A 10,405-nucleotide genomic window follows, 5' to 3' on the forward strand; every position below is an offset into this window, starting at 1 on the left:
CTAAAAATATGTATACTAGTACAGTGATAATGGACGTCATACTAAACTCCGAATTATACACAAGAAACTAAAATTAAAAATCATACAAGACTAACAAAGGCCAGAGGCTCCTGACTTGGGACAGGCGCAAAATTGCAGCGGGGTTAAACATGTTTATGTGATCTCAACCCTCCCCCTATACCTCTAGCCAATATAGAAAGTAAACGCATAACAATACGCACATTAAAATTCAGTTCAAGAGAAGTCCGAGTCCGATGTCAAAAGATGTACTGACTGATTATAACAAAGTCTTTAAAAGACCAAACATAAATTCTGCTGCTTAATCAAGCATTTTAAATTATGTAAAGAAATCATGGCAGATCTAGTTTTAACTTCAAATACATTTTTGGGTGATCTCCCCTACTTTATATATTATTGTAGGATAAGATAAGACTACACAAATTAAGGAAGGGATAACTTAAAAAAACTATATGATTTTATAGAACAAAAAATGTTTTACTTTAAAAATCAAATAAAAAAACCCATTAAAAATCTTTTTGTAGAGATATTAAAGGGTAAATAAACCCCAAAAAACAAAACTTCATTAAAAATGTAAATAAATATACGAAACAAATCTTGTGATCCTTTGGTTTTGTATGGTGCTTTTTTTCAAACTTGTCTGTCAAAATATTTGTTTATAATATTCTATATGAGAAATCATAATAATTATGGAATAACTAATCGAAGAACTTAAATAGAGAAAAATATTCAACTAGTGACCGAAGAACACATTAATTCACGAATGCTATAGCGCATGAGTTAATTATCATTATTGTATGACGTCAGAGAGTGAAATAACCACAACAACAGGGGCTGAACCTTTTATATATTCTCATGCATCAGTACTTCATGAGATCCTTGACTAATGTTCATCAAATCATATCATTTCTTTAAAACAAAATATAGAATAGTATTATGTATTAACTTCACATGCTTTGTACATTGTAACAAACGTCGGTACAGATTTCTCACTTTATCAAATTCCTCTTGTTCTATCTGAAAATCAATGTAAGATTTCCACAAGACTTCAGGCATATCTAGCTGTTGCTGATTTATAGCAAGTTCATAAATAGCTTCCGCTCTGTCTATATCACTCAATATCGTCTCCAACTCTGCATACTGTAAAAAAAATAAAATAAACATGTTCAGTTATATCAAAAACTTCTAAAAAAAGTTTTTATAAAAGAGGAATAAAATCTAAAAATAAGTGTTTCTCCCCTTTTTTAAAATTTACTAGAACACACCCGTGATATCACGGGTCCGTGACTGAATTAAAGTATATAACTATGCGCAAGCCTTATTTTAGTATTAGTATTTTCATCTGATAAAGTCATGCCGATTATAAGATACACAGTTTTTCTCTGCTTTCAAGTCTTTCTGTTTGAACCAATAATATTAATTATTTGGAAAACAAAAGGTCATGGAATGGAGTATTTCTTAATCAACAGCATTGTCCTATATAAGTTATAAATAAAGTTGAATTCTTTGCTTCGCTGTTTTACGTCATGCCCACTAACAAATTGAAAACTGTACCTATACACCTTATTTTTAGTCCAGATTTTTAGTATTCGTATTGTTATCTTAGAAAGTCTTACTGATTAAAATACTACTATAGGTAACAATTTGACAATTTAGTAGTGTCAACCCTGTGGTTAATGACCCGTGTATATAGCATATTAATCCTGAAAACAACGTTTGGTGGTGCGCCTGTCAGATGCGGAACGTACAGATAAGGTAATAGGTAACAGGTGAATATACTATTGGTATCGGTAGCGGACTCGACCCGGAACTTCTAATTATTGGCAATATTAATTACGTGGAAAACAAAAGGGCCTGGAGTGGTGTAATTTTTAATCTACACCTTTGTACTATAATAGTTATATATAAAGTTGAATTCTGCGATTCGTCGTATTTACGTGATGACGGCTGACAAATTGGACCTCGTAATTTTAGTATTATAGATGTTTTAATTTTAATGATTCAAAAACATTATTATATCTGTCTTTTAAAATTTCATTCTACACCGGTAGCCACTAGTCCAAAGTTATACACTAGTAATACTTTGTTTGAACTAGCTAGTTAGTGCAAAATTTAGTTTTTTGGATTTTTCAGACAAACATAAACTTTCCAAAACAAACATTCTTTCAAAATAATGTATTTGATTTTTTAATTAAACCACTTATAAAACTTATACAATTTCTATTGTAAAAAAATACAAGTACACTTTTTACTAATTAAATTCTGTGAATTTTTATTATCAACATGAATAACTCACCATGACTCCTGGCTCCTTGTAAACTTTTCTGACGAATTTCAAACTGAGCGAATAAAAGACAGATTTTAGCAAATGTAAATGTTTTATGAGGTATCACATCTGAACATGCTTTAAACACATCTCTGACTTTATCAGGATCATCATTTTCTAATTCTTCATAAACAGCATAATTGATCCATAAATATATATATCTTCTCCAATGACGTTTCTCCTAAAAAACAGACTTTTTTACATTAAAAATAAATGGATAATGTGTCTATGGAACTCAGATGTTGCCTCTGCTTGCATATATGGTTAAAAAGGGACATATCTCAGGAATGGTAAAAGTTAGTTTTGTGGTTACAAACATTGTTAATAAGTTTCATAATATTTGGTCGAGTCAAACTTAAGCTAGAGAAAGAACATGTAAAATTTAGCAATTTTTCCTTTTGGATTTCATTTGTAAAGGGGCATAACTCGGCATGTGATGCTTAGCAAATACAAACTTTATCTGTATTTTGTGGTAATAAACATTGTGTACAAGTTTCATAGGCAAACTAATTGTAAATAAACTTGTTGAGTAGTGTAAGATGTTTTACTGACTTGTTTTTTTTTCGTGTTACAAATGTATTTGGGAAGGTATTAAAGCTACTAAAAGCACATCTTTGGCCCAATTGTATGTTCATGTGCCTGTCCGATGTCAAAACCCTTCAGCAAATGTCTAAGTTAGTTTGTCCATGAAGGAACTTAGTTGAAGGCAAAGATCTCTCATTGCATTGAAATGCATTCTTTTGCTAAATATTTATCGTACTTGAAACTACATCAATTTCTAAACTGCAAATTGATCTTAAACCAAGACAGAATTGACTATATTAATACAATAGACTTTACCCTTTCACAATACCAATCACTGTAAACCAACTTGCTTTTTATGAATATTTATTTTCACATGATATGCATATAGAAAAATAACATCAATTAAAATTGTAGTGAATTTATTTTCTATTAAAATATATCAACAAATTTTGCTAGTTTAGCCTGATTACTTGGTTGTTTTGTCATCATAATCTTACTTTAGATGGAGGTACATTTGCTATGGCTCATTCATATGTTTCTCTTATTTGTTCTGTATTTCCGTCTGCCTCTAACAACCTCAGGTAATCAAACCAGGCATCATAATTATAGGGATTAGTTTTCACTTCCTGAAAAAAAGAAACTAATATTGTTAATGTTAGAAATTAAATATAAATTCAGCCAGGATAAATATTACAAAAAAAAATCCATTACAGCTGATTTCCTAATACTTGCAAAGTAAAACTGGTTGGCTTTCTTGCTTTTTTTTGTATATTTGTTAATACAAGCTTTGTAAATAAGATTGACATCTTTAAACAATTTATATAGGCATAGTTTAACCTGTATATATCATATTTGAATTCAATTGGGTGTTATCCTAATGATTGTAAAATATACAAACAAAGCAAGCAAGCTAACCAAAGTTTTGTTTTACATGCATTAGGAAATAGCTGTAATGTAAGTTCAGATTATTGGATGTAATAAATACTGTCAAAATTACAATGAGATAGATTTGCCCCCAAAAATTAGCATTTTATATTTTGATACCATTATTTTGCATGCAGTATTTACCAAAATCGATGAATAATCAACATTTGTCCATTTTCCAACAAATATTAAACTAATGCAAAAATTCCTGAATTTACATATATTATAAAGGCCATTTTTTAATTTGCAAGGTCTTTCTTTCTCACCTTAGTTAAATACAGCTGCTGGTTTAGAAAACCTTAAGCTCCTACATATTCATAAACTTTCATTTGATATTAAATGAAATATCATGGTAACAATAGAAATTGTCCATAAAAAATCTTCGGCATCTGTGGCAATAAATATTGGTACTTTAAAAAGTTATCTTTTTCACCTACTCAGATGTAAACCACTCTAGATCATTTGCTCATTTTGTACATGTTGAAATGGATTTATCTTTCTTACTGCAAATATATTGCATGGAAACAAAAATTAGTGGCATTTTGCAGCAAATTGCAAAAGTGTAAAACACACAGGATTTCACAATAAATTGTATAAGTATTGTATAAGTATTGTATAAGCAATGATTTATTTTGGAAAATAATATTCCAATCTTTTTTTCTAATAACATAAATTTGAAATCAAAAGAATAAAATGAAATTAACAGTTTGTCAAACAACTAATCATATTTTGGGGGATGTGAGCATAGATTTTTTTTCTTTTTTTTCTCTATTGATAGAATGCAATCTTTAAGTATAAGTCTAATGTATACTATAATTAAAGCTTATATCATTTATACCTCTTCATATTTGAATCTTCTTTTACTGACAATAACATCTATAGCTGCACGACTACCAAACCTCTTCTTATGGACGGTATAATGTTTGTAGATTTCTTCACAACTGTATCTTTTGAAAGATGATCTAGAGCATATTTGTATATCAACCTGGCTCTCTCATGCTGGAAATAAAACAACATATAAACAGCTTATAGGGATGTTGGACAGAGAATTAAAACCATGTCATATGAAAATAGATTGACATTTTGTTCTCTCGCTTCAACAATCCTTGACAAAATAAGGATTAAGTATTTGGATTCTATTTTCTATCTATTAGCTCTTATTGTTTTTTTTTCACTTTATTTAAATTTGATTACCTAATGTACAAAATACTACATTAAATTTTATTCTCATAGCCTTAATCAGAATTTATTTTATTATACTAACGTTATGATGTTTGAGATCAATTGGCTTTATCATCTTTTTTTCAATTAGTTTTGATTGTTTTCTGTTGTCAAATTTTGGTGTTTTTACAGTATGCACTATAGATCAACTCTTATTTAAATTCATTCTAAAAAGTAAATAAAGATAAAGTAGATGTGGTATAATCACCATGAGACAATTATCAAGCAGAAACCAAAGGACAAAGATGTTTTGGCATTTCTTTCAATAGATATTGAAATATTATATTTTTTTCTCATTTTTTTAATCATTCATTTCTGTTCTCCTAATTGGAACAGAAGTGACCATGAGCATAACAATTTGAGATGTATACAGTACTCCACAACATTGCTATAAATTCTTTACCTTTATAAGTCTGATATATAATAAGGGTTGGTTTACCAGTACTTACTTCTTTTTGGCCTTCCTCAAACTTAGCAAAAGCAACAACAAGTCTTTCATCAATATTGTCTTCACCAAAGAATTCCACAGCTCTCTCATAAACCTGTCTAGCACTACTTAGCATATTTAATCCAGTTTTTCACCTCAGGATGAACAAGGACAAGTAAAATAGTTCAGGAAAATCAAATAATATATTCAAACTATGATTTTATTTTCACCTTTCGGTAGCTTGTAAATTCTACACACTATTGTTCAGATTTTGTTTTCAACATTTGATTTTGGATTCTTAAATCAAGTCTATTTGTAAAATTTCCCCAAACTTTTAATTTTTTAATTTTTATTTGCACATACTCTATTTACCAATAATTTAATTAAAATCATAATGGATTTACCTCCCCTTTGGTTTAATAATTCAATGAATACAAAAACAACAGGTTTTCTTAACAGTACCTCTTTTTTAAACATGATTTTTTTAAAGATAGGTGTAATGCATCATTATAGAAATATACAAACCAGAGACTGTTAATTTAATTCTTTCAGTGAATTGATTTTTAATTTCTCTACTTAATATGCATGAAATATTTTCCAGTAGACATTAGTCACACATTAACTATCAAAAATAAGAAAAAAATCAAACAAAAGTTTAATACAAAAGTCGCAGACTCAACAAAAATGAGGTCAAGGTCGGTTGAACTCTCACAATAAGGCATCTTTATACTTAATACAATTTGTTCAATCTTTCTTCTTTCCTTATGGATTCAAAGCTTTATAATGAACACATATGTTGACATAAGCACCCTTATGTCGCATTCTGGTAAGACAAAAATCATTTAAATTTATCATAGGTAGTATCATGAGTCTAAGATGTTCAACCAAATTCACTTAATCTATCTTACACCTGGTTTCTTTTTTAAAGTGAAGTTCGATTCCTAAATTCAATTGAAAAGGTCCCCCATACGCATTTCTTCCCTTTTCGAATCTATAGACTGTAGGTTATGTGAGTGAAACCGTTGCAATTCAGAAAAGAAATCACTTTCAGAAATGTCATGGTAATGATTTTATTGTCTCCATTGTCAGAACATTTGTTCTTCCTCATTATTATTCTATACCTCTTTGTAATGTTAGTTGAATGGATTAAGAGATCAGATGTCCAGTTGCAAATATTACATCCCTATCAGGACAATAACATGTTGTGATGTGAATATGAACTTTGCATTGTACTAGACAGATTCACTTTTTCGGATTTTAAACCTGCTAGTCCACAAGCCAACAATCCATAGGAATGCATGTTGCTTAACTCAGACACATTATTTGGATTCTGTGTGAACCAGTCTTGACTCTTACCCCTGGAATACTGTGTGTTTTGTGGAGACACAGCTAATACCAAATCTTAGATAACATTGAGAATGGAATGTTCACTTTGACCAAGCATGGGGTCCAACCCAAGGCCTCCAGCACTCTAAGCATGTTCGCTGTCTCAAGGCCAATAGATAGTGTTTCATCAAAATGATAAATTATTGAAATATTGCAATTTTCAGGAGGAATGTTATATGAAGCAAAGTGTCTTGACATGGTGACAATACACAATTTGTCAACATGACATTGCTGGGTGAAACAGGTCTATTCTAATTTTTGAAGTAGTTCAAATGTCAGCTCTAACATGATTGGTTAATCCCCAGAATTGATCTAATCAGAGAATTTTAACATGAATATATCAGTTCAACAGGAACTTGGGTCATGGTCTTCTTCCTTATTTATATCTGTTGGAACAAAGGAGTAGGTCCAGTAAGACCCCTTTTTGGCCCCAAAATATAGCAGTTTTACAAAATTGTTAAAATGTAAACTTTTAGTTATTTATTGGATAGTAGAATGGTTCTAGCTTATCGATCTGCTACATAAATATGGGCTGTTTTTGACAATAAAATGCACATATATTGGGAACTAGCACCATTAAGTCATGCTAAATTACTGAAATCTTTACAATTCCAGCATTTTAGTTAAATTTTAGATGGTTTCCGTGTAAAACGAAAGTGGCCACATTCGTGTTCATCCAAAATATTGAAATGGAAGTTGTATTTGATGATAATACATAACATATATAAAGATTGAGGATGAACAAGGATGCGGCCACATTCGTTTTTGACAAAAACCATCTGAAAAGTGACATTTTTCGCATATTTGGTAGATTTTTCATATTTGAGCTTGAATCGGATTGTTTTTAATGATTAAATAAGTTAAAATCTTTCACATAAATTAATTGAATCCTATGAAATAGACACTTAAGTGTTTAAAAAGTGGTCAAAATCTTACGTCAGATGAAATTGAAATTTGAGACCAAAATCGGTCCTTACCGGACCTACTCCTTTGTTCATTTTAATTTTAATTTGCAGAGATAAGCTACAAAACAGAGTGGATTAATTTTTTCAGTGCACAGTTTAATTTACAAAATCATGATTGATTGGTTGTTGCTTGCGTGCTTAACGTCCAGTGGCATATATTTCATATATAATTTGGGACGACAACTAATAGAAATAAATACAGGTTATGAAAGGTACAGTAATTCAACAGAAAAGAAAGAAGGAAGTAAGAACTGCCACTGGAAAACGAGGTTATGCTGAGTAGAGGAAATTACGCTTAGCAAAAGGCGATCATAAGAAAGAAGTTGGACTGCAACTGGAAAACGAGTTTATGTTGGGTAGAGGGGAGATTTTCGCTTAGGAAAATGATACTCCTCACTCAGAAAGATGTTGCAAGGGTCCCTCATTGTGTAGAGAGCGCAACATATCCATCATGCATGGGTCTTTAAAAGTAACAACATCCCTACAAAATTTGGCCATCAGGATAAGAGAAATATAATGTCATTCTGTCTCTTCCACGATATATACTTTTCCCCATTGATTTCCAGATCTAAGAAACTGTTTGTTGAACCAGGAAGATCTTTTTCAGTGTGTACAATTTGGATATTGACACATAACTACTCATGCAAGACTGGTTAAAATGTTTACAAGTGACTGATCAACAGACAACCGAAAATTATATCTACAATCTTCAGGATATTAGGTTAATATGCATGAATTTTTGACTGTAACAACAGAAATAATAAAGTGCCATTCTGTGTTTATTCTTTATTTGTGCCTTTTGTCTTTTGTCTTTTTCTGTCCATTTTCTCTGTTATTTCTCATTTTAGTCTATTATTCTCTTTTCTGTAAACTCTATTTAGATCATCATAAGAAGAATGTCACTTTATCTATATACCAACACTTAAGTATCTACCATTTCATTTTTATAAGGGGGCTATGATGTAAATTTTGTCAAGCTTTTTTTTTAGTTGTAATCTCTGTCTTGTCTTTTTATTTTTCACTCTATTAGGTTCTTCCTTTTTATATAAGCTTATCCTGACTTTTTTTTTACATAAATTGTCATCCTGCCTTTTTTTTAAATCAAAACTCCTGTCCTGCCTATTTCTTTCAAATTTCATCCTAGACCCCTATAAAAATCAAACGGTAGCTTCCTGAAGATGTTTAAGAAAACTGAGTTAAATTTGTGTTGAAATCAAACTCTAAGCAAATTGTTATAAGAGGAAGGATATTGTGACATCTTCCATGATGATCAATCTGGCCAAAAGATCAGAAAAGAGGGTTAAATACTGGAAAAGTATAAAATAAAATTAAGCCTTATTGCAAAGTTTTATTTTAATTGGTTAAGTTGTCCGTGTGAAAATACAATTTTGGTACCTTTAAATCCCTTTGACTCAAATGAACATTCAATTTTATGATGGTGAGCGAATTGCCACTAAAATAAGATCACTAAGTTGGACTACAAACATTTCCGTCATGTTTCATTTCAAAAAAGCAATTGGGTCATAAAAACTTCATACACTATTATCAAAATTCAGACTCAGAAATAAACCTTTCAAATAAACTGTGTGAGTGTTAAAAAAAATATTGCACAAGTCCAGAAAATGAAACTTTCCGATTTGATTCTCCTCTGAGTTCAGTATTTTTGTGATTTTACTTTTAGTTGAGGAAATCTTAATTTTGGTGTTACAAAAGAGAACACAAGTCCAATTTGCTAAAGACTCATTTATTTATAAAAATCTTGCATCACTTATTTCTCAAATATAAACATTTCATATCACAATCCTTACAAATGAAGCATTGTTCTTATATATATACCACTTTCACACTGTTCAATGTATACAAATGATTAACCAGCACTCACTCTTACAGTCATAGCACTTTTTCAAAATTAAGGAAGCCTTCTCACGATGAATCTATAACTGACGCAACCCTTCAGATGTTTACCTGTAAGTAGTATACCATTATCATATTGAAGAATACAATAGAAGTATTTACATTTGTATGCAAATGTGTCCGCTATAACTTAAATCAATTAATAAAGTTAATACCACAAAAGTACCTCTGAAATATTGCACCCTCTTTTCTTAGATAAAATTTGGCTGCTTATATAGGGAATCACTGAAGCGGGTCCGGGAGCGGGCCCCAACTTATGAAAATTTCTGGATCCGCCACTGTTGCATCACTATTTTAAATACATAAAGTCATAATTTAAAAGTGATTGTTGCATAATTTCAGGAGATGATTCAGATACCAATCTAACATTAATTTGAGAAAAATTCAGCTACTGCGGATTAATTTATTTTCCTGTGTACCAATTTTCGTGGATTGAGGAAAACTTGCAACTTTTTTGATATTTGATTTCATGGTTCACAATAGTCTGCATGTATTCATATTGCAAATTTGTGATTCGCTGAACATTTAAATTCATGGCTTACTTGTAACCCACAAAATCCAAGAAAATTGGTATCAATCGAATGATAATGAATTCACAGTTAGTATATAACAAAAGTGTAAATACGTCGATTGTATGCCAATAGAAACTTTTACTAAACTCATGACTGCATTAACATTTCAACGTTAAGAAATCTACTT

The 10,405-nt window shown here is 30.5% G+C and overlaps 1 pseudogene; it reads right to left on the reverse strand.

Annotated features, from left to right (window-relative positions):
* The window catches only part of LOC139515219 (crooked neck-like protein 1), a 30,559-nt pseudogene extending 24,948 nt beyond the window's left edge, over positions 1-5,611 (reverse strand).
* Between the last annotated feature and the right edge of the window lie 4,794 nt (positions 5,612-10,405).

This window comes from Mytilus edulis, chromosome 3, assembly GCF_963676685.1.
Source record: "Mytilus edulis chromosome 3, xbMytEdul2.2, whole genome shotgun sequence".
NCBI lineage: Eukaryota > Metazoa > Mollusca > Bivalvia > Mytilida > Mytilidae > Mytilus > Mytilus edulis.